This window comes from Amphiura filiformis, chromosome 3 (genome assembly GCF_039555335.1).
Source record: "Amphiura filiformis chromosome 3, Afil_fr2py, whole genome shotgun sequence".
NCBI lineage: Eukaryota > Metazoa > Echinodermata > Ophiuroidea > Amphilepidida > Amphiuridae > Amphiura > Amphiura filiformis.
In genome coordinates, this window is record NC_092630.1 from 79277268 (window position 1) to 79286726 (window position 9459).

Consider the following 9459-nt stretch of genomic DNA (forward strand, 5'->3'; position numbering starts at 1 on the left):
GTCTGGCAATTTTGCCTGAAGCAATTATCAGATTACCAATAATTGCAATGCTGATGCACTCCTCTCCTCTCCTCTCCTCTCCCCTCCTGAAGCAATTATCAGATTACCAATTCCAATGAAAGAAATCCTAATTTTCACTTCAACGCACTTCTCTGGTGTTGCATATTATCAAGTTTTAAGGTGTATTTGGGACGAAAATAATTCCCCGTTTAATCGCTACATAATCATAATATGACCGATTTTTTCGCGATTGCACGAACAAGTATACGTAATACTTGGCAACACTGATTACTATTGATTAATTTATAGTAATCATGTTAATGTATATTTCTACGCTGGGCTATATTCACGATCTACTCCCGCTTAGGCTGGAGTACCTATACACCCAACGCAAGTCAATTGAAGCCGTACAATTTATCGCGAATTTACGACCGTAAAATTTAGACACTTCTTTTGTCAAGATTAGCATCGACCCTCTCATCTCACTTTTTTCATGTCAGAAATTAACATAACTCCCGAAACCGAAACAGAAGTTATCTTCGTTCAACTTTTCTGTAGTCAACAAAAGAGTAGAATAAAAGCATTGTTCACAAGTACCATGCTAACACTTCAAAATTACAATGAGATCCGAAACCGAAACCGGAAACAGAAACAGAAACAGAAAAGATGAAAGGACGTATTGTCTCAAACTTGTGTTGTGAACATTAGGAAACGAATTAGGAGAAAACCTTCTGTTAATAAAATACTATGCTGAGCCACCAGCCAGGGTGGCTCACGCTCCAGTAATTTCAGATGATTGAGCTCAGTAATACATCAAAGAATGTCTTCCAATTCATGAAAACAAATAGATAATCAACTTATCGGATTAAAAGCTAAGTTAGAGGGAAGGTCTTGCTGCTCAGCGAGTGTTTGTAATTATCTCCAAATTCATTCTCTAATGATGACAAAGAAAATGAGAAATGTAGATAAGAATCTTAGAGAACACATCGATAGTCTAGTTTCAGATCTCGAAACGTGCGTGTCCGATGTTTCGAGATCAAAAGAACAGAATAAATCTCGTAAGTAGGTGATTCAGTATGGATATTTAATATATTTATCACTGCTTTGGAACTACTGACATACTGTCACACAAACTTATGAATCTCCTTGTGCAATAAATGGGCCCAATCCATTTGCGTAGCCAGGATTTTAGAGTGAGGGGCAAAGCCAAATTTTCGTCCCCATTTGTCAAATTTTTGTCCCATTTTTAGTCATTTTAAAGACACTTTACTCTTTGTCGTCCCTATTTTATCCTTGAAAATATTATTTGCCCCCCCCCACCTGGCTACCTCCCTGGTGCAATCAACTTTCGGGTACGCAATCTATATATATAGCGAACAACAAGCTATCACTGCTATTGGGGGTGCCAATTAATGTCAATCGCATAAAATTTGCGTATGATCGATATGTCCGACCAAGTAATGAAACTGCCCAACAGATTCTAACCAATTTACGGCTGTTTGATGTGACAATTTATTGATTTTTCTAACAAAACATTATTATAATGTTCAATTCTAGACCTGAATAATACCAAAAGCTGTCACACTAATAAACTGGATACACATATATTTTGTAAAAACTTTTAACATAGATTTTCGTTTCTATATCATATTATTCATCCTTGTCTGCCTTTTTGTTGTAATCTTAATTTTATTAACTGTACATTTGTGTGCAAATTGAGGGCGCTATTTCCATATATTTTAAATTTAAATTAGCCAAATAATATAAGTTTTACCTTGCATTTCATGATAAAAAGTTTATCAAAATTCCCTTGTCATTTGTTAGTCTGTTGATTCTAATAGCATTTCACAAGCGTCTACCCCTTGTAAAGATACAAACAACATTTTAGATAAATAGCGCCCTCATTGTTCAACTTTCCTTTAAAATGACTCAGTTTTACATGCCATCAAACAACCGTGCCAAACAGTCATATCTAATTGTAGATTGTTTGGGGGAAACCCCTCTTCATTTGTAGATGATTCTCTTTATTAATAATCTTGGAAAAAACCCTTGGATTGTGAAATGGATAAGATTTGGGAATCACCCACAGGAAGTGTTGGAATATGACAGAATGGTCTATTAATAGATTTAGGGTTTTCTGGTGTATAAAAGCTGGATGCTTGGAGTTTGCACTTTACAGAATGTCATGAGGGATTGAAAACATGATTGTGTTGGTCGTCATTGCTCATGTTGTCCTTCAAAAAGAAGTAAATTTTATACCAGTTCACATAGCCAATAATTGAGCTATTTTTAATACAGCAACGAAGGAGATTTCGAGTACACAAATGTGCTCTTCCTCATTAAAGGATTAAAGTTCTTCTGTCGAATTGCTGGAGTCTGGTTTATTAAACAACACATCTGTCAAATACAATGGAGCAGTGTTAAAGAAGCCTGTTTCCTGGAGGAATTAAGTGTTTGGAGATCTGCGTAAGGAGTTAAGTATTAGGATAACGGCGCAAGCAGTTAAGTGATTGGAGAACGGCGCGAGGAGATAAGTGTTTCAACGGCATTTTTATGAGGATTTTATTCGCAAGGATATTAATAAATGCAAGTGTACAATGGAGTTCGCTGATTTTCGCAGGACAAGTGAATAAGGATATATACATCAGCAAGAACATTGCAAGAACTCTATGTTACCATCAAGAAGAAGAATGCTGGCTAAGTACCGGTACTGATTAGTTTAAAGAGTAATCATATTTGATTATTTTTGTATATGCATTTGTTGTCATATTTTGTACCAATCATATCTTGCTTTCAATTGAAGACTTAGATTTTGTTAGCTTAATCAAACAGTGTATTTGCGTTGTGCATTCGTTTGAATTTGGGTAAAAGGTGATTTGACCTTGAGTCAAGTCCGACTCGTAACAAAACTGGGGGCTTCGTCCGGGAAATACATTTTTAAAAAGTTGACTAATTTACTGAGTCTTAAAAGTGAAAGTACAGTATGGCAGAGTTCAATGCAGAAGAGTTTCTTGAAACTTTAGATTGGGAGAAGTTTGATGAGTTGAAGAAGCCTGATGTATTAGCATTTGCCAAACATTATGACTTGAAAGTAAAGCAAGCTACAAGAATGCAGGCAATCAAAAATACCTTGATTGATGTTTTGGTCGGGGAAGACATGTTTGACGAGTCCATACTGGATTTGGCAGGGGGGAAGGTTTTTCCTGACCCAATAGTTACACATAAGCCCTGTTTGCAGGAAGATAATGGTAAGGAAAAGGAGATATTTCCTGCATGTGCAGTTACACGGGCAATGAGTAAGAGGGCCTCACTAGAAACAACTGAGGACAACCAACTTGATGACTTGGGCTACAATTTGGAAGACACATTTGTGTCATAGTTGAATGAGAAAGAAGACAATCTTCCTTCTCCGGGGGATAAAAAGATCCCTAAAAATTACATAACCTCTGAGCCTGAACAAATTGGGGCAACCATAAAAGACCCATTAAGTCATGACAAGCTAATTCTGGAGCAACAAAATGACCCAGAACTCAAAGAGATCAATCAAAGGGCATTGACCCTAGAAGAAGCATAACAAAATTCTATCTGTTTTTGCAAACAAGATGATGTGCTAATGAGAAAATGGCGCCCGGCTGATGCACCTGCCGATGAAGATTGGAAGGTAGTGCACCAAATTGTGGTACCAAAAGTATACCACACTGATCTGATGTTATTTACATAGCACATGATAGTTCCATGGCAGGGCATTTGGGTGTTAAGAAAACTCATAAAAGAATCCTTTGACATTTCTGGTGGCCCACTCTCAGAGAAGATGTTTTTAAATATTGCAAAACATGTCACACATGCCAAGTAGTAGGGAAGCCAAATCAGAAAATACCTCCTGCTCCATTAAAGCCAATTGAAGCCAGGCTTTGATGAACCATTTAAGACTCCTGGTACGGTAGACGCAAGAGCAGGCAGATATGCCACATAAATAATGCTCAAAGAGTATGTTGAAAGAAGTGACAGTGGCATTCCATTGCTGAAAATTTAGACAAACATGCCGATGTAGACAAAATCGCCAACAGATGACAATCCTGATGCCATATGCATTGACATGTGACCAGGATAAAGAGCTGGAGCACAAAGAGTATATGTAAAATTGAACAATTCTGATGTGCTCACTAATTTGGACTCAAAGTGAGGTCATCTCTTTCAAGTCAAATTGCAAATTTGGTTCACAAATTTGACAATATTTTTCCTGATACGCCAAGTAGAACAAATGCTGCATTTCATGATGTACCGTAGATGTTGGTGATACAAAACCAATCAATACACCCCTATTGCGACGTCATTTGCGCACGTAGTGCGCAAAAATTGGGTACACTACGGTATTTTCGCCCATTATCAGGATGAAAAGGGCTTTTGGATTTATAAAGCGCCTTTCTCCAGATCTTAGAGGACTCAAAGCGCTGTAATTTCGCTGCAATGGTGAATCATCACAATCAGATCGCATCAACTAGGTTGCTGCCGAACGGCGCACACCTATCCGCATTTAGATTGTAATATCCACCAATTATCTGTGCAGCTCCCCAAATTCCATTGGGTGAAGGAAGGTTTTGATAACCAAACAACTAATCACCGATTTTTGCGGTACAGGAGGAAACCGGAGATCCCAGAGAAAACCTGCGAGAGCGAGCATGGAATCGGGATAAACCAAGTGCACATGAGTCCTTGGGCCGCGCCGGGGCTTGAACCCGGGACCTCAGTGGTGCAAAGCGAGGGAATTACCGCTGCGCTAACTCGCCCTTTAACAGTACAATGTGTGCGAGCAGCGCGCCCGGATAGCGCGCAAAAATTTTGCATTTTACATACACTATTTTGGCCCATGATCGGGCTTAATTTTGGTAGAAAAGGTGCTCCTTGCCCTTTTTCTTTTCCCTCATTTTCGTCAGAGGGGCACTTTTATCTTTCATTTTTAAGGAGGCACTCTTCCTCCCTGCTCCCCGCTGGCTATACGCTACTGGATGATGTCTTATTGAGTTTACGATCATCCGCCCCAAGGGGGCCACTCAAGTATGATAGTGTACGCATGCGTGACCCCGGGATGCTTGACCAAATTTTGTTGAAAACCCCCTAAACGAGTATTACCCTACCAGCAAATTTAGCCCCTATAAGGTAAATTAATGTAGAATTTACCCCCTAATGGGTTTTTGGCTAATAAAAATGAAAAAATGTACCCTTTTTGGACTCGTGATTTCAAAAAATTTGAAAAGGTACCCTAAAAAAGTTGTTCAGTTTCAGAAAACTACCTTTATTCTTGAAAATTAGTGTTCTCTATACCCTAAATGCGTCATGCGCGTAACTTGCCTTGCCTATAAAAAACACCCCTTTTTACTTGTTTTTTTTTTTTTTGGTCACGCATGCGTACAGACCATTTATCATGTGTGGCCCCCGGCCCCCATATAATTTCGTATTCAGTTTTGTGACGATCATCCGCGGGTCCATAAGCAAATCACTGAATGTCAATTATAATTTCTGTCCAAGTGTTGAACATATTAAATGTGATGATTTGGGTAATAATTAAATATCCTTAAACAGGCCTATGCATCTTCCCATTAGGACAAAAAAATAGTTGTTTGTCCTCAGCGACCGACCCTGTAAATCCTGAAAAATCAGCCTAAGGGGCGCATTTTGTATGACAATTTTTACAGATAGGCCTATATTCAAAAAATAAATGCTTTTCACTTAAAATTCAGTGGCGTAGCTGCAGGGGGAGGGGGGGCCCCCCCCTGGCAAAATTGCCTATTTGGGCCCCCGCCCCTCAGACCCTGCGCCCCTAGCGCTATTTGGGCCCCACCCCTAGCGAAGGAAAAAAAAAGGAAAAAGGAGAGAGAGGAAAAAGAGAAGGGGAATTAAAGAGAGGGGAGATAGGGAGAGGAGGGGAAAAGAGATGGGGAATCCATACGATATGCAATACCATACGATTATTGTCAATAAGCCTGGCAAAAAGTGTCTATTTGGGCCCCCCCCCCTCCCCCCAGTGCGGGGAAAAAAGAGAGAAAGGATGGAGAGAGAGTAAAAAGATGGCGAAGAGAAGGGAAAGAGAAAGAGGGAATCCATAGGCCTACGATATGTAGGGCCATACGATTATTATCAATATACTCGACAATATACACCAGGCACAAAAAGAAACTCGTCAGTTATATTCATCCTTGCTGTTCAATAACTTGATAATTTTGGATTATTCTGAAATATACATTTTGTTAATTGGACTTTTCTTTCTCATTTGACACCCTGTTCGTGAACATTGAGCAAGAATTGACCAAGATATGCGCCTCCAAACTCTCAAACCCCAAAATGAAAAGTTGCAATTTTAACGATTCAATTGTGCCTGTTACACTGTGTGCTTTATTGATTGGCCCGTGGTGCTTGTGTGCAATACAACGATGCGTTCCCATTGAAAATCGTTGAAAATGCAACTTTTGATTTTGGGGTTTGAGGCTTTGGAGGCGCATATCTTGGTCAATTCTTGTTTGTTTTTCACGAACAGGGTGTCAAATGAGAAACCAAAGTCTAATTAACAAAATTTATATTTCAGAATAATTCAAAATTATCAAGTTATTGAACAGCAAGGATGAATATAACTGACGAGTTTCTTTTTGTGCCTGGTGTACTATATAATATATATATTATATATACCGTATATTATATAATAATGACTTCTTGAAGACAAAGAAATATAAATCTTTTGAAAAGGAACAGTATATTGACTAAAACATTAAAATGGTCAACCCAAAAAGAAAAGTCGAAAAAGGTGGAAAAAGGTGTCCGACATGTTTCTTGTAGCATGCCCCAACCGAAAATTTTCAGTATCGACACAAAATTGGCCGATTAAGTCATTTACCATTGAGCTATTTCAAACTTGGGGCCGGATTTACGATTAGACCAGATGGGTACCGGGTCCAGGCCCCTAAAATAGCCTAAGGTATGTTCCCCAAAACACCATGTTTTGGACCGAAATATGGTAACATTGCTAAATTTTGCGCGCTTCGCGCGCACTGGCCTTTACGTAAAATTTACCTTCATTTTGGGCTAAAATTGTCTGAAATTGGACATTTTTAGCGCGCTTCGCGCGCACTTTAACCAGGAAATTAGCAAGAATTATGGCCAAAATTCATTTCTGTTAAGACCAAATTAGTAATAAAAAAGCAAATTTTTCTCAGCAATAACCCGGTTTACCATTTTCTCTCTTGGGCCATTGCCAAATTTAAACGTATAGGCCTATTTACCTTTGTTTTTTATTTTTCTTTGATATATTTGAAAGTGTACTTTTCTTTGAAAGTACACTTTCTTTTCGGTAGGGGTGCGTCGCACCACTCGCACCTACCCCCATTTTCGTTTGGTGGATTTGGGCCCCCGCCCCATACAGGCTTGCCCCCCCCTGGAAAAAAATCCCAGCTACGCCACTGTTAAAATTGATATTTTATTGAAAGACTAGTCTATAAATGATTGATTAGGCCATTCTAACATGTATCCCGGGACATGTATCCAGTACCGTAGTCAAAATTGACAAATGTCCCTATGGAGGAAACATTTAATATTTGCTAATAGGGCCTATATTCGCGATATAATTCACATTTTATGGCAAATGATTAAAAATGATATTTTGATATTTAACAGTCCTCGAAGTAAACTTTATAAATCTAATGATATGTACTTACAGTGTATGTATAGCTGGGAAGAAAAGCCGCGATCAATTGGAAATTTTGACCTCTCATATATTGAAGATATGGAATTTTTTCTCCAAAACACCAAAAAAATTAGGTCGTTTTTGGAAAAAAATGTATAGGCCTATCAATAATATGAAAGGTCAAAATTTTTAATTGCTCGTCGGCTTTTCATCCCAGCTACATACACTTTCAGTACATATATATATCATTAGATTTAAATAAATTCAAGTAAGGTACTAGTAAATCATCCACACTGCACAGTAAAGTGCTCAACCAAGAAAGGAGCTGGAATACATTCTTTACCATATTGTTTCATGCAGGCCAGCCGAAGCCGACCTACACTCATCAGTAGGCCTATCATTAGATTTAGGCCTATAAAGTTTACTTCGAGGACTGTTAAATATCAAACATTTCAGAAATATCAAATTTTAATTATTTGTCATAAAATTGAGCATGTCGACAGTGTTTTTGTGGGACATGAGAGCACATCAGACATATCGAATTGAATTCTGAATACGAAGAATGTCTTTCTGATATCAAATAATTTTCATTTTTTGAAATTCACGATATAATAGAAATTTTATGACAAATTATTAAAATTTGATATTTTTCACATTTTTGATATTATAACAGTCCTTGAAGTAAATTTTATAAATCTAATGATATATTCTTAAAGTGTATGTAGTTGGGAGGAAAAGCCGACGATCAATTGGAAAATTTGACCTTTCATATAGAAGATATGGATTTTTTCCCAGAAAGACCCTTTTTTGGGTGTTTTGGGGAAAAAATCCATATCTTCGATACGAAAGGTCAAATTTGTCAATTGATCGTCGGCTTTTCATCCCACCTACATACACTTTAAGTATAAATCATCAGATTTATAAAGTTTACTTCGAGTACTGTTAAATATCAAAAATATCAATTTTTAACCATTTGCCATTTAATGCGTATTTGGTCAATTCCAGCGAAAGCGGACAAAATTCTCTCTGTGTTAACTTTCCACTTTAAAATGTCATTAATAAAGGAAATCACGTTATTGATGGAGCATATCATGTCACGTCCAATGTGCTCTCTTTGTGCATATAGGCCTTTACTAGCAAGTCATACCAGGGGACAAGTTATGATGGCTTAAATGAATTGGCGTTACCCACGAATCCAAAGATAAAGTACCATATATGTCATTGAATGTCCTTCAATCAAAATGAAATTATTACCGTTAGAAAGACGTTTGCATGATCTCTCATCATATGTAAAACGATTGAATTCCACCAAAGTTTGTGGACTCTAGAGGCCATTAAGTCAATTTGGCTAATAATTTTGTTACCCGCGTATCAAAAATAAAATGATCGTTCTGAAAAATGTTAAGTGAATATGCCATAAATGACTATATCATGAAACGAAGTTTCGTTCTATAATTCTGAGGTCCAAGTGATTATTTTATGCAAATACGTTTTACCCATAAAATTCCATAAAATCAAATTTGACGTTACCCACGTATCAACTGTTACCCACGAGTCCAGCAAATATAATGGACATAACTTAAATTAACATTTAATGACTTTGGACACTGAATTTAGTTTGACAAGCGCTTAAAATAGTAAATCGTAAAAATACGTTCACCGCTTTAAAAAGAATCTACGACGGTTTAAACTTTTGTTACCCACGAATCCCGAATAGATGCTAACCTTGAAAAACAAGGAGATTGTTTATCTTAAGTTTAAATCAGCACATATTCAAGCCATGGGTA